This window comes from Pinus tabuliformis, chromosome Q (genome assembly GCF_031772625.1).
Source record: "Pinus tabuliformis cultivar Carrire ecotype Pingquan chromosome Q, CPIR1, whole genome shotgun sequence".
NCBI classification, from domain to species: Eukaryota; Viridiplantae; Streptophyta; class Pinopsida; order Pinales; family Pinaceae; genus Pinus; species Pinus tabuliformis.
The window spans coordinates 1,278,077,693-1,278,102,787 of record NC_142296.1 but is presented as its reverse complement, the minus strand read 5'-3'; the positions used below and the strand labels follow the sequence as shown (position 1 = coordinate 1,278,102,787).

General features: G+C 42.2%; 1 pseudogene; it reads left to right on the top strand.

Moving 5' to 3' along the window:
- The first annotated feature begins 264 nt into the window (after positions 1-264).
- The window catches only part of LOC149224517 (mRNA-capping enzyme subunit alpha-like), a 95,998-nt pseudogene continuing 71,167 nt past the window's right edge, over positions 265-25,095 (top strand).

The following is a 25,095-nucleotide window of genomic DNA, read 5'->3' as shown; positions in this document are numbered from 1 at the left end:
ACCATCTTGACACCGAGGCTCGGAGACGTAGTCCCTCCTAGACGAACTCCGTTATCAACGAATTATGTTTTCATGTGCTGATGATTGTCATGTTCCTCTTCTTTACAGCATGCAGATGTATTCATTTATGTTCTTTTAAAAATGAAATTTAACACATCACAGAAGTAAAAGGTCTTGGAAGGGTCCTTTGTCACACCTGGACCCGGATCAAGTGGTATCAGAGCGGTCTTCTTGTTGATGTGAACTACTCTTGAATGTGAAACCATGATGGACAAAGACATGTACGAGGTCATGATCAACTTGTCTGAGAAGGCGGACATGTTGGATAAAGATTATGAGAAACAAAAAGCAGACAACGCAACGTTGAAGGTGCTTTTACAAGAGGAGAAAGAGGAGAAGCATCAGTTGCAGCTTCAATTGCAAGCCATGACAGAGGCCCTGGAAGAATTGAAGCACGATGATTAGAGTCTTCAAGCAGAGCATGATGCATTAAAGACCCTTCTACAGGAAGAGAAGGAGGAGAAGCAGAGGTTGCAGATTCAGCTACAAGCCGTGAAAGAGGCTTTGGAGGAACTAAAATGCAACAAAGGCTTAGAGAAGCCCTCTTCACCTGTGTCGACATTGACATCTGAGGTAAACGACCATAATCATTCTTCAGTTTCATCTTCACATGCTTTCATTTCTGTTGGAGATGTGGAGATACCCATTGCAGATACAGGCATGAGACTCCTTACCAGGATGGGTTATAAAGGAGGAGGTCTTGGTGCTAAAGGCCAAGGCATGATTACGCCATTGGAGGTTGTGCAGAGACCTCGTTATGTAGGCTTGGGATACAACGAAGGAGAGTGCTCAATGAAGACAGAATCTTCCATGATATTGTTGAGACCGTCGAAGAAAGAGGAGGATGGGAACACTTCACCATCATCCCATGACAGTGCACATTGCAGGGAGAGAGCTGAGGCAAGCTCTCATCACCATGATCGCGACTGAGACCACCAGGGAAGGTATAACAAGTCTCGATATTATAATCGTGTTCATTTTGATTATCACCATGTTGTTAAGGATAAACATGAGTCATGGCATAGACATACATGTTCTTTTTGTGGTTTGCATAACCATGTGCTTGCAAGGTGTTGGAAACGAATGGTAGCACAAAGGAAGATGAGGCGCGAAAGGCCTTTTCCACAGTAGGGGAAGAGGCATGTTAAGCAGATCTGGAGGAAGAGGACACATTGTAGTCATTGCGACAGAAGTGGCCATCAAAGAGCCACGTGTTGGAGGCTCCATCCAGAGCAACGCCCTACAAACAAAACCCATGTATACGATGCAGTTAAAAGAGTCGATCGACAAGCAGATCTCCCACAGGGAGATGGTCTATTCACTATGATAAAGAGATGGTTCTCTAAATAGTTTTTTCTAGATTTTCTTGCTTGTCATGGCTATGTTATTGTAAATCATTTGTCGCATTTGCATTGTAAAAGTGATGATGTGTTTCCATCACTTGTTTGAGCGACAATGATGTGTGGCGTTATTTTGATAGTTGGGTTATTTTCGTTCTCCATTTGATGTAAACTTGACCACTGAGTATGTGTTATAAACTCATGGCAAGTATGGGGATGCTTGGATCATTAGTTGGTCATATGCATGTAAATTGCAAAGATGTACTACAGGTTTGCAGAGAACACCGGTGTTGGCTCATCGCTTATGGCTCCGAAGGACAAAGGAGAAGGAGAATGAAGGGTGACATTTCAGGACACTTGTGGGGCAGACATTGTACACAATTGCGATTACTTTGATGCTTTTGGAGGACCAAAAGCTCCTTAGTGGGGAGGAATGATCCAGGTGGCTCATTAAACACCGGTGACTAGGAAAAGGCTCAAAAATGAAAGTGCTTGGATCATGATCAACTCAAGTTCAAGTCGTAGATCTCGTCGTCTTGATCATGGTGGTGCGAATGGTTCATCAAACCAAGTCCGTATGCAAAAGTTAGGAGTAGTCAAAGTTCAGGGTTGACTTAGGTGACTAGGCAAACTTAAGGAGGCAGCAATTTGGACAAAATCCGGCCACCGGATTTCGGCCAACCTGGGCCAGTTTCCAGGCAAATTTGTGGCATGCTTAAATTGACTCCTTCGGTCAATTTTCGAGTTTGCAAAAACTCCTAATGATTTTTATATCATTAAAATAATATATATATATATATATATATATATATATATATATATATATATATATATTTGGTGGTGGGCCATGACCCCCACCAGCCCCACTGCACCCGGAACCATAATATACCAAAATTAATATTTAATACAGGTCAACGGGCCATGACCCTCACCAACTCTCCAACTTCCAAAACTCTATAACGGTGATATATTACATGGTGGGGTGGGCCACCTCCGGTGGACCCGGCCCACGCTTCATCATTACCAGGTGTTAATCCGAGCATGGCGGGGATCGAACCCACTCGGCTGGTGTGGCCAGCCCACCTCCCAGGCACCCTCATGCGCCAACCACAAAACATTTAATGCCTCAACCACCAAGCCTTAAAAAGTATATCGTGTTAATTCGGGGAGGGGCGGGATTTGATCCCCCGACCCCTCAACAAATCAACATATTTAGCCATTGCGCCAACCTCATTTCTTGTTTAATCCGCCCACGAAACTCATTTAAAAACCCCTCATTTGCACAGTGGGCCAGCGGAGGTACATGCACGATTTTCGAGACTGAGTTTGCATTTGCAGGTGGAACCATGAGCGAGAACAGAGGCAGGTGGAACCATGCTTGAGCCCAACTTTGAGAGGGGCCAAATTTTCCCGGTGTCCAAATTGGACAAACTTTATGTCTATTTTATACCTCTTGGCGACCCAAACTTGATGGCGGTGTCATATTCTGCAACAAAGGCCTCGATTTTTCGTCCACTTCTTATATGCTGTTATAAGTGTCAATACTTAAAGTGCGAGCATACGTTTTGATTGTGATCGATGCCACAAGATTTGATGGTACAGTAGGCCAGCAGCAGAGCAACCCATTATTCATGCATCCATGGTGCTGAGGTATATACAATGTTGTTGCATTATACTTCTTCTTAATGGCTTATGAGATGTGTTACGATTCTCGCTCGATGTGATGTGGAATCATCATTATGAGTTTGCATTGTGTTGATGTGATCCTTGTGCTTGATGTTTTGATGCGGGATCTTGTTTGCTGATGTTGATCAGAGATGTATTGTTATGGATTTATGTTATTTTGAGATCCCCATGTAACTTGTAAAAGGGATTCTCTGAGTCATTAGATAGGAACATATTGGAGGTTTCCAGCCACTCCTGCGTGAGGGCGTTTCCTATATGACAGTGATAACATACATGTACATCTTCAACTTTCTAACACATAATGCAACGGCCTAAACCATCTTGACACCGAGGCCCAGAGACGTAGTCCCTCATGGACGAACTCCGTTATCAACGACTTATGTTTTCATGTGTTGATGATTGTCATGTTCCTCTTCTTTACAACATGAAGATGTATTCATTTATGTTTTTTAAAAAATGAAATTTAACACATCACAGAAGTAAAAGGTCTTGGAAGGGTCATTTGTCACACCCGGACCCGGATCAAATAGCCTCCCAATCCACCTCTATATATACAAATAAAGAGGGCTCCAAAATGTCACATTTTAGGGGTTGTCCTGCTCTCATAAGCCGAACATAGCCTTAGGTCGACCTTGACATGTATGGTGTCAACCCCAAAAATATCTTCAAAAATTCATATCTCCACTTCTATAACTTGAAATTCGATGATTCTCGAAGTGTTGGATTCTCCTTTCCGCCCTATATCGTTTCATGCCATCACATGTAGAAATGTGCTCCCGAAAATGCCTAAAGTACTATTTGGTGGAAAACCCCATATTTGGGTTCTAAGCCCACAAGTGACTCTTGTGGCACTTTGCCCTCTAAACCCTGAGTCCTAGGGCTTGGAGTACCTCCTAGGCTGCACAAATCAACAATCCCTCATAGCGAGGGAGGTACTTCCAAGACTAGGAAGTAACTCATCATCATCATCATCATCATCATTGCTTGCAACACTTTCCCAATTCCCGATGCTCACAATCGCAGCAATCCCTATACTGTGAACTATGCCCTTCTTGGAAGTGTCGCTATCACTGGAAGCATCATGCTTCTTCTTCCTCTCTCGTATCTCTTTCCAATCTCTTCATGATTCCTTATTGGCAGTTGTAGGAGCACCCTTGCTCCCCACTGACCATGCGCTCCTCTTGTGCTACAAAGTCTCCCTCTGAGCCTGCAAGCTCCCTATCGAACTTGACTCCCTCTAAGTCTATGGAACCTGGACTTTCTTCTTTGGAAAGTGTACCTTCTTCTAGGGAAACTGTACCTTCTCCTCTTAAGCCTGCACCTATTCCTGCTTCTTTGCAACCTACACTTGCTCCACCTACTTCTTTCCATAATCCACAGGCTTGCTCGTCAACCTGTAGAGACCATGCTCTCTAACTTCGAGCACAATCCCATAAGATTTAAAGCCTACGGGCTTGAGTCTTGCCTTCCCATCCTAGAACAAGAGCTCAAACCCCTTCCTCTCGATCATCGAGACATAAATCACGTTATATTTGAGTCTTGGTACAAATAGTACATCCTAAACCCACATCACACGTCTTGTCTCCATCCTGAATGGCACAACTTCTGATCCTCGAATCCCCAACTTACTCTTGTTGCCCAACACCATGTGAAAATTCGAGTCCCATTCAAATAGAGTCTCAAAAACCTCCTGTGACCTTGTCATATGCTTCGTCGCACCATTGTCCATGAACCATCCATCCTCATTGATAGTACCCTACGAGAAATGAGAAATCATAGCAAAGTCCTCCTCTTCCAAATTCCAATATCCTGGTGAGATCATGTATCTCAGCTGAAGTGGCAACACTAGTGACCTGCTTTCCTTTCCTCTTCTCATCATCTCCCTTCTTCTTCATCAAACATCTCGACAAATAAAGACCCATCTTGCCACAATTGAAACACTTGAATTTACTCAAGTCCTTCTTTTTCTTACCCTTCATTCATGTTGCAAGTGCCACATCATCATCGAAAGGCTTCTTTGGATGAAGGTCCTCGTCTCGCAACTCTTCTTGAATGAGGTCATCCCTCAACCTATCACAGTCTGAGAACTTCTCTCTGGCAACAATTCCTTTGATGAAGGGCTTCCATTCCTTGGTGAACCCTTTCAAGGAAATCCTTACCATATCTCCATTTGAGATAGTCACGCTGATGGCAACAAGATCGTCTTTGACCTGAGACAATCTTGTCAGATACGAGGTCACACTTTCACCCTTTATCATCTTGGTGGACTTCAACTTATCCTCCAATACCAGTACCCGGTTCTCGTTCTTATTTGGAACAAATTCTGAACAACCATCCACATCTCATGTGCATTGTTCTTCCCAGGCAAATGAGGTATTAGGGAATCCTTCACACCATCTAGGATGATCAATCTCGCCCTCACATCCAAATATTCATATATTTCCAGTTCCTTAGGGTTAGTTGGCTTCTTGATCTCTTTCTCGGCAAAATCTTAGATCTTGTTGACCGGCAAGACCAACTTGATCCTTTCCTTCCAAGGAGTATAGTTGGACAATCCCTCCAACCTGTCCTCATATTGGAGACCTGCCTGCAACTTCGACATTGTCACCTACAATGTGACGAACTCCCTCTTAAGCTTTTCTTCGCTGTGCACAACTCTGATTGACTTACTTCCAAAGTAGCTTATACACGCTCGAATACCATGTTGAATTTCCACGACCTTGGGTCCAGGTTAGAGTCTTAAAATCAACGACGCTACCAAACCAAGAATCTCAACCATAAACTACTTTGCACAACGGAAAATATAAAGCAGTAAATCACACATACACAAATATACACAATTTTTAACAAATATTGTACAATATGTACAACCCCAATCTTCGTTATATTAAACCAAATCTGAATAATACAACAGTGTATGGTATACAAGGTATAATGACAAACATCGTTGCAGCTTCTATGTTGTATCTTGTCCTGTCGACCCTTCGCTTCCGTTTTGCTTACTAGCTGCCCCTTAGTCCTTCAAAGGACAACACATCGATACTCTAGGAGGGATGCCACCTAACACTGTTGCAAGTCACTTTTGTAGCATGTACACAGGCTGATCCAATTTGCTCTCTGGGTAGGCCTAATTCCCGAGCTCCAAACTGCCAGGTTACCAGTCACCTTTGTCCATTAAGGTGTTGCACTTTGGCACCAAACTTCACCCAATCTTTAGCTCATCTTCGTCACTTCAAGATAGATCGTCTAGGGCTACTTTAGGTTATCAACATGTTGCCCAATGATGCCCAATCCTTCACTGTGGAATTTGATCCTAATTGGGGTTACTTATCGCTCAAGGAGCTCCTAAAAAACGGCTCCCACAGGCTGCTCCAATTCTGATCCAATTCTGGTCAACTTCTTTGACCCAACGCACCTCCAAACACTGCTCCAAATATTCTTGCACACTGTTGTTTGTGACTGTTTTGGCTAGGGCACTAGGTCACACTGCTGCAGCACTAAAATCCAACAGTTCACAAACAACCCTCTAGAAAACTGTGGTCTAGGCTGGGAGATACACTCCTGCACACTGAGGGTAAGGGCTAAAACTAGCCCTTAAAATAGCCCACACAAGCCTTGTGGTGGTATGGCCTGCAACCTACCACACAAAACTTTTGTTGCAATACGCTGCCCTCAAACACTACCACAGTGCATCCACAATCCTCCAAAACAACCCCAAACACCCTTGCTGCTCCTCCTTGGGCTGCGACCTCCAAGAACAGGGTCGTGACCCTCTTAAACAACATCTCAGATGCCCTACGTTCAACCCTTAAGGGCCCAACCTTCCTCCAAGAGACCTTGACTCCTCCACTAGCAGTACTTGACCTCCAAACAACTGATTCAGACCCTTAACCAGACCTCCTTTCTTGTTGTTCTGCCTCCTTATGCTACGGGTAGGGCATAGAGATGTCCCTCCTCAACGAGTTGCTCAAGGGAATGAATTGCACACTTTGGACGAGTAATAGCCTCCCAATACGCCTCTATATATACACATAAATAGGGCTCAAAAACATCACATTTTAGGGGCTGTCTACTTGTCATAAGCCTAACATAACCTTAGCCCGACATTGACACTTATGGTGTCAACCCCAAAAATATCTTTAAAAATTCATATCTCCACTTCTACAACTCAGAATTCGACGATTCTCAAAGCGTTGGATTCGCCTTTCCGTCCTCTATTGTCTCATGCCATCACATGTAGAAACGTGGTCCTAGAAATGCCGAAAACACGATTTGTTGCAAAACCCCATACTTGGCTTCCAAACCCACAAGTGACTCTTGTGGTGTTTTTCCCTCCAAACCTTGAACCCTAGGGCTTGGAGTACCTCCTAAGATACACAAATAAACAGATCGAGTAAGCAAGAGGAGGTCTTGTTGTCACTCCGATTGTACAAGCATCACGACAACGCTCAAGACAGGGGCTGTCACTTTGATCCTCGCCCACTCCGTTCTAGTTGTCTCCTAACAATAGGCTATTAGGGTTAGTCCCTATGGAATGAGATGAAAGAAAAAAAGTTGGAAACCAACTTATTTAGGAGACACAGACGAGTGGCCTAACCAATCGGTTAAATTCGAACAAGATTATTGATTAGATTAAATTTTAAAGTATGAGACGAGTGCCTTAATGGAGTCACAAATTATTGCTTATAGTGAATTGGAATCAAATGACTGGAGGGACATATGCTGCTTAAGATGATTGACTAACCTGAATGATATGAAAACCTATGTGTTGTGTGATGCAAAGATATTGGTTATCTTTAGTTAAGTGCCTAATCTAGATGTAACCTTCTTTTAACTATTTTGAAAATGGGCTCCAAGGTAGGTTGTGGGAAGGAGGTCAGCAGGAAGCAGGCTAGGGCCTGATTAATGATATCTTATGTTGTGCTCCTATCATCCGATGCCTTTGGCCCTGTAGAGACTGTGGCTCTGACGACTGCAAGGTCACCATGTTAACCACCGAAGAGTTGCCAAGGCCCGTCCATCTAAGTGAGAAGGTTCTCCTTATATCTATATCAACCTAGCTTATGCTAGGAGGTAAATTATTAATGCAATCTAAATCTAGTATTCTTATGGGTGAGATTATCTTGAGTTAAGATTGTTTAAGTTACTTAAGTAGTTATGTGAGATTTATCTTAATGTAAGAGTACTTAACAATGTTATGATGCAATCTTAAACAACATAAGTGCTAAGAGATACAAGTGTAAATTTTAAGTAACCAACTTTATCCACCAATGATTATTAACACAAGGTATTATGCCAATCAACAAAATCAATGTCAGATTCTAAGTGGAAAGATGAGGTAAACCAATTCCAAATCTATGACAATTTATATCAGCTGTAAATACTTAGAAAATTTAGACTTAATCAATGTTATAACAGTGATGAGACCCAGAAATGGGTAATCATATGGGCTCATTTTGCCTCTTAATTCAACTTAATCCAACATTTTCATTAGTTTATTGCATGTTTTTGAATTGGGTTAGTCATTTCCCCATGTAGTCTAATGTGTGCTTTATGCAGAGTTTTTGGTCAATTTTGAACAACGTCAAGGGATTTATGAGCAAATGGCAGCAAATACTCGAGGAAAACAGGGAAGAGGATTTGTAGGGGGGTGTCTCCTTCATTTATGACCCATTTCCTTGAATCCTCCATCAGCAAGTCGGAGCACAAAGGTCCATATTGATGCATCCAAGGGGCAACCGAGCAAGTAATGAAGGACTGCTGTTTATCTCCAGTTCTAGGAAGCCGAGCTCCTTGATTTTAGGAGAACTGTTGGAGGACTCCATTTGTATAAATAGGGGGACTTAGAGCCTCAGTAGGTTAGCCAGTTATCAGTCAAATTTTCGCACTTTTTTGCAGCTCTTGTTCAGCTCATTTTCGAGCTTCTTTTTAAGAACAGTTCGTGTAATGTGACTTTTAATTTTGATAATGAATATGAAATATTTATTGAGCTAGTACTGATCTCTTTCAGAGGGATAAAGCTCTTGGGTTAGGTCCCAACCCAAGCTTCCCAGCACCTCTTGCTTTGTACTTATATGTTTTTGCTTCAGTTCATGAGTTAATTTTTGTTACATAGATTCATTTTACTTTGTTTAGATTAGGTTGCTTTTGATGGTTTGCATAGTTGTTTTTGTTTCAGTTGCTCAAGTAGGTAATGTAGTGACAAATTAAGATTCAAAAAGGCCAATAGCAGGCCCTGATCTTCTTTCTCCCTTTTTGGGACTATGATTCGAGGTCAAGGCACTACTGCTGCCACCAAAAACATAGTTTTGCTCTCCCATGAAATCTCTAGTGTGATGACTTGATTTGGAAATATTAATGTATAGCTTCAGATTCATTTGTCTAGATCATTTCCTGTTCTTTTACAATAGAGCTCTCTGCATGCTTTTCTGTTCAACATTTTATGTTTGTAGGTCAGAAATTAGGTCAAGCTAGAGAAATTTCTATTTTCATGGTATAGTTAGTCCTTTCTTTGATCAGTTTTTGTAAGTAGATGTGCAGATATCTTGCAGGACATCTTAGCTCACCATACATCCATAAAGCAGCCAACATTAGCTCACTTCTCACAGATTCCCCAAGTCATTCGCAACATTTCACCAATCTACCCTAATTTCTACATTTTTCTCCATAAGCTTCCCTCTTGCCATTTGAACAAATCCAACCATCATGTTCCTTCTTGATCTTCCTTGACAAGCTCCAGACACCTCAACACCTTCATCTAGCCTTCAGTTACCATTTCCCATCATTTTTCCACTTTCAAAACCTCCAAAAATAGCTCTCGGCCTCCTCCTGTAGATCCTCTGTAGCCTCCTGTAGAATTCCCTGTAAGTGGTTTTTCGTTATTCGATTATAATGGACGTCTTCAAAAGGGTACTAGGGGCTTTTTAGGACCTCTCCACACCTTCCTCCACCTCTGCAAAAACCAAGTCCATCTTCCTTCGCCACCAAACCTTTGCACAATCACAACCAGATAAATTACAAGCATAATAATTTCACATAAAAACACTCAAAAGCACAAAAAGATGTTTTCTTCTCATTTCTTTTCAGAAGTAGCTTGAATAAATGTAAGTTACCTTTTTTAGTAGTCAATGGCACTCATCACATCAGTTTCTATCTCTTTTTCTGCAAAAAGTAGGGTTAGTTGGATAAATTAGGGTTTGCTAGGGTTTGCGTTACATTTAAGTTTTCCTTCTCTTTCTGCAAATAGAATAGCCTCTGTAGAGTTAGATTTCTTTCATCACAGTTAAAAGCTTCTTCTGAGAATTCATAGAAGTTGGCTTAAGCCCTAGTGATCTTGCGCCAGCTGACCAAGTGACAGCCTGCAGTAAGAGCTAGTATTTGTGCATACAGCACTGTCGCTTCCAAGTTTGTTATGAACTACCGGGTTGATAAAAGTAAAGTAGGAAGCCCCAGGAGTTGCAGCATTATTGCTGCAAAACTGGTGCTCACCACTTTTGGTGCCGTTGCCAGGGAAGCGTCAGAGTATCTTGTGATTACTACTTTCTTCTATTTTCTACTACAACATTCTGCTAAGTAGTTTATTTCAGCAAAAGTAGAGTAGTTGTTTCTTTCAATTTCTGCACTTCCTTGCTTTCATTTCAATTCTACAATTCCCATTTCAGCAAAAGTAGATTAGTCATTTCCCTACTTTCATTTCAATTCCGCAATTTCCATTTCAGCAAAAGTAGATTAGTCATTTCCCTGCTTTTATTTCAATTCTGCAATTTCCATTTCAGCAAAAGTAGATTAGTCATTTCCTTGCTTTCATTTCAATTCTGCAATTTCCATTCCAACAAAAGTAGATTAGTCATTTCCTTGCTTTCATTTCAATTTTGCAATTTCATTTTAGCAAGTTCATTTTAGTTAGTTGCAATTTGTTTGTTCAATCAGTTTCAGTTTTACAGGTACAAATAGAAAAAAAAACAAAAATCACCCAAAAAGAGATTTCCTTTCATGCCTCGTAGGAACAAAGATAATTCAGGGAAATTCCTACCCAACACCCCCACCACATCACAAAGTCACCCTTCTCTCTTCTTTGGTGGCAGTGATCCAGAAGAACCTATAGGTGAACAACTAGAGATATACAAAGATCCTATAGCAGAAAAAGAGGAATAAACCATCCCTCCTGAGACCATGGCTGAAAACAGAAACATTAGAGGGGATGGGGAAAGAATATAGGGTACCTTTCCCATCCGAGAGACCAATGGGGACACTAAAATGAAGAACATAAGTCTTTTAGCCTTACCCCACTTCTATGGGTTGACTACCGAAGATCCTGATACCTTTTTGTTTTAGTTTGCTGTTATCTGTCGAACCTATGACTATGCAGAAGATGAGCATAAGTTGAAACTGTTTCCTTCTACCCTTAAGGATGCAGCATTGAACTGGTTCATGGGGTTACCTGGCAACAATATCACAACTTCGGCTCAGATGCAGTAAGTCTTTAATAACAAATATCGGGACTACTGTAGGTCAAAGACTACTGTAGGTCAAAGGATACCGAGGAAGAAATCTTCCGAATGACCATGGGAAGCGATGAATCCTTGGAAGATTATGAAGAGAGGTTTCAGCTCAGTTATAAAAGGGCCAAGTGCACACTTGACCCCGAATCTCTAAAGTTGGTCTTGCTTAGAGGAGTCCTGGAAGACCTTCTAGATGCCCTCCATTTGCTAGATGGGGGGGACATCTACCAACTACCTTATGAAGACATAAAGACTGTGTTTAGAAACCATTCTAGGGAAGCCAGAAAGAGAGGTAGGGGAAGTCAACCCCTAGCCAGTACATCCTCATCCAGTTCATCCCTTAGAGGTGAATTTGGAAATTTGCTGGAAGATTTCAAGAGCGAGATGATGCAGACTCTTGCCATGCAAATGGATACCTTGCATATCAAAAGGAAACAAGAAGAAGCAGAAAGGGCCTTGGCCATTTTTTGTCCTAGGTGCACCAAAAGGCATCCTAGGAACGAATGTCCATTGAACTCTATAGAAGTGTGTTCAATCTGTGAAGAAGACCATTCTATGAATCAATGCCCTTCCTTGCCCGGACTTAAAGCTGCATACCAGGGGGCCGAAGGAGCCACTGAACCACTCTATTTCATGAACCAAAGGAGGCCACATGGACCCAGACCTTACCAGCAGGGAATGCAAGGGACATCCCAGACATATTACAACCCCAATCAAGCCACTTCCATGCCTTCTTGGGGTCCCCTTGCTCATCCTTCCTAGTCCACACTCCCTCCTTGGTCATATCCATCTCAATACCATGCTCAACTAGCTGCTCATTCATTTCACTCTTATGCTCAGCCACAACCTCAGTGGAATGCACCTTATCAAGGATGGAGGCGCCAGTACAACTCTCCTCCCACTCTTTTTCCTCCACCACCTGCTCAACCACAACCATTACCTCTTGCTCCACCAAGGCAACCCCAAATACCTGCTCAACTGAACCCGAACCTGAATAACAGACAGGACCAACAGGTATATAGTGGGGAACCATCATGCCCGACGTATGTTGTAGAGATTTAGGAGATTAATCTATGATCTGGGAAGGTTCTCCCAGATAACTAGCCTCCCCCTAAGGAGGATGATGAAGAAAAAGAGGAAAGTGAACCAAAATCCATTCCACCCTTTCCTGAGAGATTATTTGGAACAACAAAACCTACCCCAGAAGAAACTGAACTTCTGAGAGAATTGAAACAATTATGTGTAAAGATACCACTTCTCCAAGCCATAAAGGATGTGCCTATATACAACAAGATGATCAAGGAGAAGTTCTTCAGGCATCCAGGCAGGCATAGGAGAGATGCCCCAACTATCAATGTCATAGGACAACTGTCTGACCTGATGTTGGGGCAGGTAATCTGTCCAAAATATCTAGACCCTGGAAGCCCTGTAGTTGATGTCCACATCAATGGCACCATAATCCCCCATACCCTGATTGATCTAGGGGCTGCCATTAATGTGATGACTAAGGACACTATGCTCAAGCTCAACTTTCAGGGCTCCCTGAGAAAGACCACAACAGTACTCCAATTAGCAGACCACTCCACCGTGACCCCTGAAGGGATTGTGGAAGATGTAATGGTCTCCATCGATTCTTGGGAGTACCCTGCTGATTTCCTAGTTCTCCAACCAAAGGCAAAGCTCATTGGGTATCCTCTCATCCTGGGAAGACCCTGGTTGGCTACTGCAGATGCCTACATCAGTTGTCGAGCGGGGAACATGAAAATCAAGAATGGGCATATGTTTAAGCAGCTAGTCCTACATCCTCCTGCCCAACCTTTGTTAGAACATGATTTACCTCTATGGTTGGAGGAGGAAGATGAGGATGAAGTCTATTCCACACCACTGTGTGCAGTGGAAGCTACCATGGGAGGGAAACCACAAACCGAGAATGATCTTATTGAAAACTTGATTCAGAATCCACCCCCCAGTGTGTTGCCATTAGAAGAGCTGGTGGAAGAAACCCAAGCCAATCCTTTAGCTGATCTCTGTGTGGCTAACCTGACCTCTCTCTGAGTTAAGGATATGGAATTCAGCCCAGAAAGAACTTTGAAAATCAACTCATCCCTATCCACCTCTCAGGAGAAAGAACTGTGTAGCTTATTAAGAAACCACTTGGATGCTTTTGCTTGGAGCTATAAGGAGATGACGAGAGTGCACCCTTCAGTCTGTACTCATCACATTTACATTAAGGAATATTGCAAATTAGTCAGGCATCCTCAAAGGAGGATGGATCCAGACCTTAATGACATTGTCAAAGAAGAACTGTAAAAGTTACTGGATGCAGGATTCGTCTACCCTATCTCTGACAGTGAATGGGTCTCTCCTTTGGTGCTAGTGCCAAAGAAAAATGGGAAGTGGAGAATCTGTGTCGATTATCGGGAACTAAACAAGGCCACCAAGAAAGACCATTTTCCTTTGCCTTTCATAGATCAAGTGTTAGATGGCCTGGCAGGGAAGAAGTTTTTCTCCTTCCTAGATGGGTTTAGCGGGTACAACTAGATCCAAATTAGCCCGAAAGACCAAGATAAGACCACTTTCACTTGTCCTTGGGGTACCTTTGCATATCGGGTCCTTCCTTTTGGATTGTGAAATGCTCCCGCCACTTTCCAGAGAGCAGTATTGAGTATATTTGCTGAACTGGTTCATGATGCAGTGGAAATCTATATGGATGACTTTACCCCTTATGGTTCTAACTTCCAGGAAGCTTTGTCTAACCTGGGAAAAGTTTTGGACAAGTGTATTGAAATGAACCTGTCCCTCAGTCTTAAAAAATGTGAATTCCTGATGACTGAAGGGACCGTGCTAGGTCATACACTCTCTCAATAGGGATTACAGGTGGACCCCAACAAAATTGCCATCATCCAAAGGGTGCCACCTCCTCAAAAGGTAAGATATGTTCGAAGTTTCCTAGGTTTAGCAGGGTATTATAGAAGATTCATTAAGGATTTCAGTAAGCTAGCCTCTCTATTGTTTGTTCTTTCGGGAAAAGATGCTGAGTTCATATGGATTGACAACTGTCAAGAATCTTTGGATACCTTGAAAGGTAAACTGGTGACTGCCCCAATTTTGAGAGGTCCAAACTGGGTCCTATCTTTCCACATTCATACAGATGCCTCGAACAAAGCGATAGGAGCAGCCTTAGGGCAAGTTGATGAGAATCTGCCTTATGCCATATATTTTGTAAGTAAAAACTCGTCGAAGGTAGAATCAAACTACACTGTAACCGAAAAGGAGCTCCTAGCTGTAGTCCATTCCCTAAATAAATTTAGACACTACATCATCGGCTATCAAACATTTGTACACACTGATCATGCTGCAATTAGGTATTTAATGAACAAACCAGATGTAAATGCTCGCATTATTATATGGTTGCTTTTCTTGCAGCAATTTGATTTAACTATTGTTGATAAGTCAGGTAAGGAAAATGTTGTTGCTGATTTTTTGTCTAGAATAGATTTGCCTGCAGGTGAAGAAGGAATGGTGGATGATAAAATGCCAGATGAACACCTATTTGCTATCTCAGTACTCTCTCCATGGTTTGTTGATATAAAAAATTACTTGGTTTCCACACAATTCCCGCCAAACGTGTCCTCAAAAGAGAAGAGCAAGATTGTGAGAAAAAGTGCCCCTTTCACTTGGATTGGGGGCAATCTCTTCAAACTTGGACCAGATCAGGTTTTGAGAAGATGTGTTAGGGAGGAGGAAGTTTTTGACATTCTCTTGATCTGTCATGATGGGCCCTGTGTGGGTCATTTTGCAGCAAAGAGGACTGCCCTCAAAATTCTGCAAGCATGTTACTGTTGGCCCACCCTTTATCAAGATGTAAGGCGATATATCAGCCAATGTGATCAGTGTCAAAGGATGGGGAAACCTACTCCAAGGGATGAGATGCCCCTGCAACCTCAAGTGACTTTCAAGCCATTTGAGAAGTGGGGCATGGACTTTGTGGGTCCTGTCAACCCTCCTTCAAAGTAGAAATATTACATCATTTTGTGCATTGATTATGTGACAAAATGGGCAAAAACAAAGGTGATCAAGGCAACAACAGAAGAAAAAGTAGCTGAGTTTTTAAGAGAGAATATATTCTATAAGTTTGGATATCCAAGAGAATTAGTCACAGATCAAGGGAGTCAGTTTACCTCCAATCTGATTGAAGACCTGCTCACACATCACAAAATTAAGCACAGAACTTCCACCCCTTATCATCCGCAAGCAAATGGACAGGTGGAAGTCACTAACAGAGCTTTGGAAGGGATTTTGACCAAGGTAGTGAGCAGCAGCAGAAAAGATTGGGCAGATCGATTGGTTGAGGCCACTTGGGCCTATAACACCACCTGGAAGACCACCACAGGGTTCACACCCTATGAGCTAGTCTATGGGAAGAAGGCTTTGCTGTCAATAGAATTTGAATATAACACACTAAGGATGGTAGCTCAGCTGGACCTAGATCTCAGCCATGCACAAAAGGAAAGGTTACTCCAGCTAAATGGATTGGATGAACAAAGATTGTAGGCCCTTCTCCACTAAGAGGTAGTCCAACTTCAAAAGAAAATATGGCATGACAGACATCTCAAAGAGAAACAATTCCAGGAAGGAGATTGGGCACTGCTGTATGATTCAAGGTTTAAATATTTCAAGGGAAAACTGAGGACAAGATGGCTGGGACCGTACAGTAGAAAGGTGCAATGACAATGGTTCAGTTTTGATCAGGACCATCGATGAAGGAGCCATCCCTATGCTTGTCAATGGGCATATGTTGAAAATCTACAGGAAGCCCCTCTCCAAGCAGAATTCATTGAGAATCTGAGTAAAACAATGTTGGTAGTGGAGCAAGTCTCTGTCTCCACTCCACCCACACCCTAAAAAATAAAATAAAAATGAGGAGAATAAAAGATCCCTGGGTGAAAACCTCCCCTTGGAGGCGCTCAGGGCAGGCAGTGAGGGTGAAAACCTCCTGGAGGCGCCCTAACTGTCTAAAAAAAAAAGGAAAAAAAAAGAGAAAAAAGAAAAAACAGGAACAGAAAAATTAACTTCTTTTGAATGCATTGCAGATTACAGGAGGGCCACAAAAGAAAAAGGGACATGGCCAAGCCGAATACACCTCTGATAGACCATTTCTCCATCGCTATTATTTTTTACCAGTCCCTGGTCTCACTTGTTCTGGAAAACTATGCATCCTACAGGAGGCTCTGTGCATTCTACAAGAGGCTCCTGTAGAAATCACAGAGAGCTCGAAATCAAGTCAAGAAAAGGATCAAAGGGCTAGAAACTTGTCCAGAAGACCTGTGGACCCCCCTACCACCATTCATCCTCCTAACTCTCCATTCCATACCTGCACCACTGCATTTCCACTCGCTTCTTTCTTCCCTGCACAGAAAACACAGAAATCCTGTTTCTTTTGTTTTTTTGAAAAATGAAGAATAAACAAGCAACATCCTTAACTTAACTCTTACCTAGTGCATACCAGCTGCTTTTCCTTGACTGAAAGAACCTTCCTCAGCTACCTCTCCAGTCCCTGCTCAAGCCTTAGCCAAAAGTTTTAGAGGGAGAAGCAGCTACAGGAAATCCTGCAGGATTCCTGTAGCAGCTGATCCCCTTAAAAATCGAGCTCCAGAGGCAGGGTCAGTGTAGCCACAGATGTATAAAACGCGCAAGGAGCCCAGTCCTGATTGAAGATCACCAGTACGAGGTAGCCGAGCCACCAATTCAGAAGCCACGGGCGCCAGCAGCAGAAATCCATGGATAGAACGCCAAAGTTTGAGCATGCAACAACATGGTAGCACACAATTCTCGACTAACAGGTAAGTGACTAAACCCGTTCCTCTGTTGCATGAGTATAATTTAAAAAATGCATGGACAAGTGAGATGGTTGCGATTAAACGAGATCGGTGGCCAACTAACTTGCCACCCTCGTCCAGTTCAAACAACGCTCAGTGGGTGCAATCAGCACGTGTGTTCAGTCAACTCGAAAAAATCTCAAAACAGGTAGTGGCGGCATCTAACGAGAATGATTGAAATAATTGCGGTAGGCGACATAAAAGTTTCATCATGACACTGAAGTAGGGACCAACGGTCTGGATGAGGGTAACGTACCCTTCCTACCACCTCACCTCGTCACTGCAGAACGCTCCCGTAAGCTTAAGTACGCTACAGTCGACTGCCTTCACCACCTTTGTTCTCATTTGCGTCGACGAGTGCTCAGCTGTAGCAACCTACCTACCACCTCCAGAGCCTCGAAACTGTCGCTCTTTGTCAGTTTCAGAACCCTTCCACTTATCGGACTCTACAAGAGCGAAAACACAGTCCTACAAGAGCCTTTCTACATGAAGGCCAGTGAGCAGCACCACAGAGGAAAACTCAGAATTTCATGACAAATTCGGGCTGAAAAAGGTAGGCTCAGTAAAACCCACTATGCATTTCCATATATATACAAAAGTTGGCGCGATTCCAAGTGAGGTGTTGAGTTGAAAAAGGGAAGGGAAGTGAGAACAAAGTTTGCTTGTGTTTTTTAAAAATATATATACAATTTCTCCATTTGCTCTTTGCACTGAAAGACTGTCTCCTTCTCCTCTGTGGTATTCTCCTATGTAAAGAAATGATGCAACTCTAGAAAATCAAGCCTATAAAGAGTGAACTTGCATTGGGTATCTGCTTATTTTGAAAAAGGAAAAAACACAGTTCTGTATGTTCTCTGTTTTTTTAAGATATTGTTTCCCTCAAACAGACAGAGAAGTAATGTGAGTCTAGAGAACAGATTTTGGAAGGAAGGAAAGTTGAAATTTGTTTAAAAAAAAAAAGAAAGAACACAAAAACTCTCTCCCTGTTTCTTGAAAGAAAACCTCAGCTGTTCCTCTGTTTTCGGGATTGAAACTTGCTGCCTCCCTCTTCAACTGAGATATTCCAGCAGAATCTGAAACATCATGACAGGGGGTTTTATGAGGAAGGAGCCTTTAAATTCAACTAAGCTGCATGAACATCCAGAAGTGGTAGCCCTCTTCACTAGAGAAAATTGGATGCCTTTTCGTGAAAAGTTGCATGGGTATGATGATGAAGTCACAGAGGAATTTATATTGTCTTTAAAACCTCACTCAAAAACCCATGCCATTGTCAGTTTCAGGGTCTAACTATAGAAATCACCCCAGAGTTCATCAGCAGGATTACCAGTCTCCCACTTGGACTACCCTGGAGCAAGGAAGAAAAACCACAAGATCAAGTTGCCAAGAAGACCTCTTTCTAGCCTAATGAACATTCTGTGGAGGACAAGAATGGCATCAGGAGAACAAGTATACCTTACCCATGGGATGAGGTCAGTTATCAGATTATGAAATACATCTCCTATGAAGGAAGATACAACATAGTTTATGGGAACAATTTCAGACTGTTACATGAACTCAGATATGGCATGGACATCCAGAAAGCTCAGTGTTCCATATTTTCTCCTCCAGTCCTTAATAGAATCTAGCACCAAATTGAAGGCAAGGGTTCCAGACCAATTTGCTCACCATGGGTTAATTAAATTGCTGGTGGAGGATGCCCTCCACACTTTCACAATTCCCATAGCCTGGGAGATTTTCAGAAACATGACTAAAGAGGATGATATAAAAACTCTCACCTATGACCTTAGTCCGTATGAAAGTGAAGAGGAAGAAAAAAAATGAGAAGCTGAGAAGGGAATCCATGAAGAAGAAAAGAACACTCAAATGGAAGAAGAGGAACCCCACACAGAAAAAGAAGGAAACTAGATAGAAAAAGGGAAACATGACACCACCAAAGATGAGCCTAAAGCAGAGAAGAAGAAAGAATCAAAAGCAGAAAAGGGTAAAACCACAATAGAGAAAAAGAAGAGGCCAAGAACTAAAAGGAAGAAGCCTAAGATAGTTCAGAAAAAGGTTGCCACAGGAAAAGCAGAAGCTAAGCAAGCAGAGGAGCAAACAAAATCAGAAACAACAGAAGCAAAACCAGCAGAAACAGGAAAAATAACAGATGAAGAAGAAGAAGCAAAGTAGGAAGAAGTGTCTCCTGAGACACTAACAAGAGAGGCAACAACTGTTCTTGCTGCACTTAGTACTCCAGCCAAGCCCAAAGGAAAAAGGAAGAGACAACCATCTATGTACTTCAAGGCTCGAAAGAGCACCAGAATAAAGATGGGGAAGCCTTAGCCACCTTCAAAGGAGCCCATCATCATTGAAGATGTCCCTACTGCAAAAGAGGAGGAATCTCTAGCCAAAACCCCCATTACCTATGAAAGGGGCAACCCGAGAGCTTCTACTTGGAAAGAAAGGATCAAACTTATGGACTCTAAAATATTCCTACAGGAGGCACAAACCGCTCTACAGGAGACATTGACAAAGCTTCAAGAGATTGAAAATCTTGAAAAGAAGGCAAAAGAACAGACCAAGGAGGAAGATCAGGCAAAAGAGATACCAGAGCCTAACCCTTAGCCTAACTTAGGCTCTTACTACAACCTTTGAAAAGAGGGAAAATCATCCCACAAAAGTTTGTAGTCCCTCTTATCTTTGAGCTGGAAAAAGAAAGAGTAAGGACCCATACATGGACGCAGATTGCAAAATCAGGAGGGGTGGAAGACGTTGGGCACATGGAAAACAAATTGAGGGAAATGGTCAAAGAATTGAGCATTGTCAGGCATACAAAAAGCATAAGAAGAGCTCAATTGGAGGCAGAAAATGAAATGTTAATGAAGCAGCTGCAAGAAAGGGAACCTCGGGCAGAAAATGAGCTGTCAATCTTCAAAAGATAGCAACGGGAAAAGGAACCCCAGGCAGACAGTGAGACATTAATAAGACAACAACAGGAAAGGGAACCCCAGGCAGAAAATGAGGTATTGATCTTAAGAAGGCAACTACAGGAAAGGGAAGCCCAATTAGCCTGCATGGCCAGCTGGGCTATGGAGGCATTACAATGCAGACAGGTAGCCAAATCATATGCAGTGTACCTCAAGGATCAGTGGCTCCAATTTCAGATCAAGACTCTGGCCCAGAGGGGCACAATAGCTTTTCAGGATTATGGCCAATTCATGAATCTATGTGATCACAGTTTAGCTAAGGACAAAGCAAAGTTGACAGAGTTTTACTTGCACACCATGGCCCTTACTGATATGAACCTATGGGATCCCAATGTTGTGTTAGGAGATTTGTCGCTGATGGCCATGGCATCTTGGATGAGCCATGAAGAGAAAAGTGCAGCAGAAATCCAGAAAATGATGGCAAAAGAGTTGAATGAACCTCTGATGACTAGAGCAGAGCCAACGGACCCCATGGCTCTCATCTATGCCCACCAACACCTTGCAGCTAATCCTCAAAGTGTCCCAAATATGTTGATAAGCAGGCCCAGGCTATTGCACATTTCGAGAACATGGAGAGATTGTTTGGAGATGACTGCATTCATGCCTGCATGAGAAGGTGGAACACATTGCCACACAACCTACAGATTAGGGAGGATCACTCCCCAAACAAGATGAGGGAAGCCATGAAGAGAGTGCCACTGTATAAGCACTCTATGCAAAGCTTGAAGGCCAATTGGATTGGCCTCAAATTCAGTCCTCCACTGCTGCTAGGACTGCTGGAAGGAGTAAAAGAGGAAGAAGAATAGAAATAGTGGGAAGAGGTGGATAGAAAGGTAGGATTCCATTATAAAGAGGAAGATATCACATCAGAAGCATGGGATGTCAGGGAATCTATCAGAGCCATCAAGGATGAAGAGTTAGACTAGTTGCTTAGAGAATGAGCAACCCATTCAGTAGGGAGGTGATGATGAGCCCCATAAATGGGTAATTATATGGGCTCATTTTGCCTCTTAATTTGACTTGATCCACCATTTTCATTAGTTTATTGCATTTTTTTGAATATATTTATGCTAATAGAGGGAATTGAGTTAGTCATTTCGCCATGTAGTCTAATGTGTGCTTTATGCAGATTTTTTGGTCAATTTTGGACAAAGTCAAGGGATTTATGAGAAAATGACAACAAATACTCGAGGAAAACAGGGAAGACGATTTGTAGGGGGATGTATCCTTCATTTATGTCCCCTTTCCTCGAATCCTCCATCAACAACTCGGAGCACAAAGGTCCACATTGATGCATCCAAGGGGCAGTTGAGCAAGTAAAGAAGGACTACTGTTTATCTCCAGTTCTGGGAAGCCGAGCCCGTTGATTTTAGGAGGACTGTTGGAGGACTCCATTTGTATAAATAGGGGGGCTTAGAACTTCAGTAGGTTAGCCAGTTATTAGTCAAATTTTCGTACTTTTGTGCAGCTCTTGTTCAACTCATTTTCGAGCTTCTTTTTGAGAACAGTTCATGTAATGTGACTTTTACTTTTGATAATGAAGATGAAATATTTCCTGAGCCAGTACTGATCTCTTTCAGAGGGCCGAAGCTCTTGGGTTAGGGCCCAACCCAAGCTGCCCAACACCTCTTTCTTTGTACTTATATGTTTTTGCTTCAGTTTATGAGTTAATTCTGTTACATAGATTCGTTTTACTTTGTTTAGATTAGGTTGCAGCTTTTGATGGTTTACATAGCTGTTTTTGTTTTAGTTGCTCAAGTAGGTTAATGCAGTGACAGACTAAGATTCAAAAAGGCAACAGCAGGCCCTGATCTCCTTTCTCCCTTTCTTGGACTATGATTTGAGGTCAAGGCACTACTGCTGCCACCAAAAACACAGTTTTGCTCTCCCATGAAATCTCTAGTGTGATGAATTGATTTGGAAAGATTAATGTATTGCTTTAGATTCAGTTTCCTAGATCATTTCCTATTATTTTACAATAGATCTCTCTGCATGATTTTCTGTTCAAAGGTTACTGTTCAGCATTTTCTGTTTGTAGGTCAGAAATTAGGTTAAGCTAGAGAAATTTTTGTTTTCATGGTATAGTTAGTCCTTTCTTTGATCAATTTTTGTAAGTAGATGCGCAGATCTCTTGCAGGACACCTCAGCTCACCATACATCCATAAAATAGCCAGCATCAGCTCACTTCTCACAGATTCCCCAAGTCATTCGCAACATTTCACCAATCTGCCCTAATTTTTGCATTTTTCTCCATAAGCTTCCTTCTTGCCATTTGAACAAATCCATCTATCATGTTCTCTCTTGATCTTCCTTGAAAAGCTCCAGACACCTCAACGCCTTCATCTAGCCTTCAATTACCCTTTCCCATCGTTTTTCCACCTTCAAAACCTCCAAAAATAGCTCTCAGCCTCCTCTTGTAGATCCCCTGCACCCTCCTGTAGAATTCCCTATAAGTGGTTTTTCGAAATCCTATTGCAATGGACGTCTCCATAAGGGTACTAGGGGCTTTTTTGGACCTCTCCACACCTTCCTCCACCTCTGCAAAAACCAAGTTCATCTTCCTTCGCCACCAAACCTTTGCACAATCACAACCAGATAAATTACAAGCATAATAATTTCACATAAAAACATCCAAAAGCACAAAATGATGTTTTCTTCTCATTTATTTTCAGAAGTAGCTTGAATAAATGTAATTTACCTTTTTCAGTAGTTAATGGCACTCATCGCATCAATTTCTATCTCTTTTTCTGCAAAAATAGGGTTAGTTGGATAAATTAGGGTTTTCTAGGGTTTGCGTTGCATTTCAGTCTTCCTTCTCTTTATGCAAATAGAATAGTCTCTGTAGAGTTAGCTTTTTTTCATCATAGTTAAAATGATCCGAATGGAAAATGGCATCAACCCATGGTACTCATCCACCCATGGAATTTACCCATGGTATTGTAAATGGCATCCGCCCGTGGTATTGTAAAATCCACCCATGGTATTCATTCACCCATGGAATTTACCCATGGTATTGTAAATGGCATCTGCCCGTGGTATTGTAAAATCCACCCATGGTATTCATTCACCCATGGAATTGACCCGTGGTATTGTAACTGAAAAATACTATAAGTAACAAGTCACATTCTGTAAAAGGACAGATTGTCCGCCACAGTGTAGCCTTTACAGTTATTATTGATTTTAATAAAAAAGTTTCTTTGTGGTTTTGTTTATTGGGCATTCTCCTATTTTTCTTCTGGCAATGCAAGTTTTCAGATCTTGGGGGTCTCTCCTCCCAAGATCCATTTCAATCTTTTAGATCTTGGGGGCCTCCTCCCAAGATCTGGATCAATGGTATCGGAGCAGGTTATGATTCCATGGGAACGAGGGTTTGATGCATGTTTCAGTTTCAAATTTTGCAGCAATATTCAACAAACTTCAGGCATGTGCTACAACCTCCACAGAGCACTTTCTTGGGTCAAGCAGGAAGAATTTTTCTTTTTTCATTTTTTTGCAGGATTTTTTTTTGGGCGGCGACTTTGCAGATCAGATATGAAACATTTGGTACAAAATTTACAAAATCAAATACCAGATCTGGATTCCTCTCGAAAAATCACCCAATTTCAAAAAAAAAATGGGTCAAATCGGAGTCCGGATGTGGGAGATATCGCTGATTTAAAATCAGCTATTTTATCAGAATTTTTGTGACGGCGGAACTGTTGCAGCACAAATCTGAGATCTCAGAGTGCCCAGATAAGGATTTCCATCACATGGGAAGATGCAAAATGGTCCTTCTGCTTCCAAAAACAGGTTATAATAAATATTCTGAGTTATATTGGCCGAGTTATGTCCATTTTAATTCTGGAGCAGCATTCGGAGTGAGTTTCCATTGGAGACGTGCCCTCCCACCCCACTTTAGTAGGCACCTGCTTCACATTCATCAGTTTCAACATAGCAGCAATCGGCTTGGGTTATTTGGAGATGTGCCCTCCCACCCCAGGCTATGTAGGCACCTGCTACTTCATCAGCAACCAGCATCACGGTTGTGGGTCATCCACAAACCCACACTTCATCGAAGTCCATTTGCTAGGCCGTACACTGTTAGTATCACAGTTGGTCACAAGCATTACAGGGTATCTCTATCCTCGGATCTTCGTTCTTCATGGTTATGGGTCATCCACAAACCCACAGTTCATCGAAGTCCATTTTCTCGGCCACACACTGTCAGAATCACAGTTGGTCACAAGCATTACAGGGTATCTCTATCCTCGGATCTTCATTTATCAGGGTTTTGGGTTAACCACGTAAAACCCTTATCTTCAATGGATCTTCATATTCAACAAAGACTTTGCAGGAGGGAACTTTACGCAATGGGGACCATTGCTTCTTAAGGAGGGAGGAATGATCCGAATGGAAAATGGCATCAACCCATGGTACTCATCCACCCATGGAATTTACCCATGGTATTGTAAATGGCATCCGCCCGTGGTATTGTAAAATCCACCCATGGTATTCATTCACCCATGGAATTTACCCATGGTATTGTAAATGGCATCTGCCCGTGGTATTGTAAAATCCACCCATGGTATTCATTCACCCATGGAATTGACCCGTGGTATTGTAACTAAGTAACAAGTCACATTCTGTAAAAGGACAGATTGTCCGCCACAGTGTAGCCTTTACA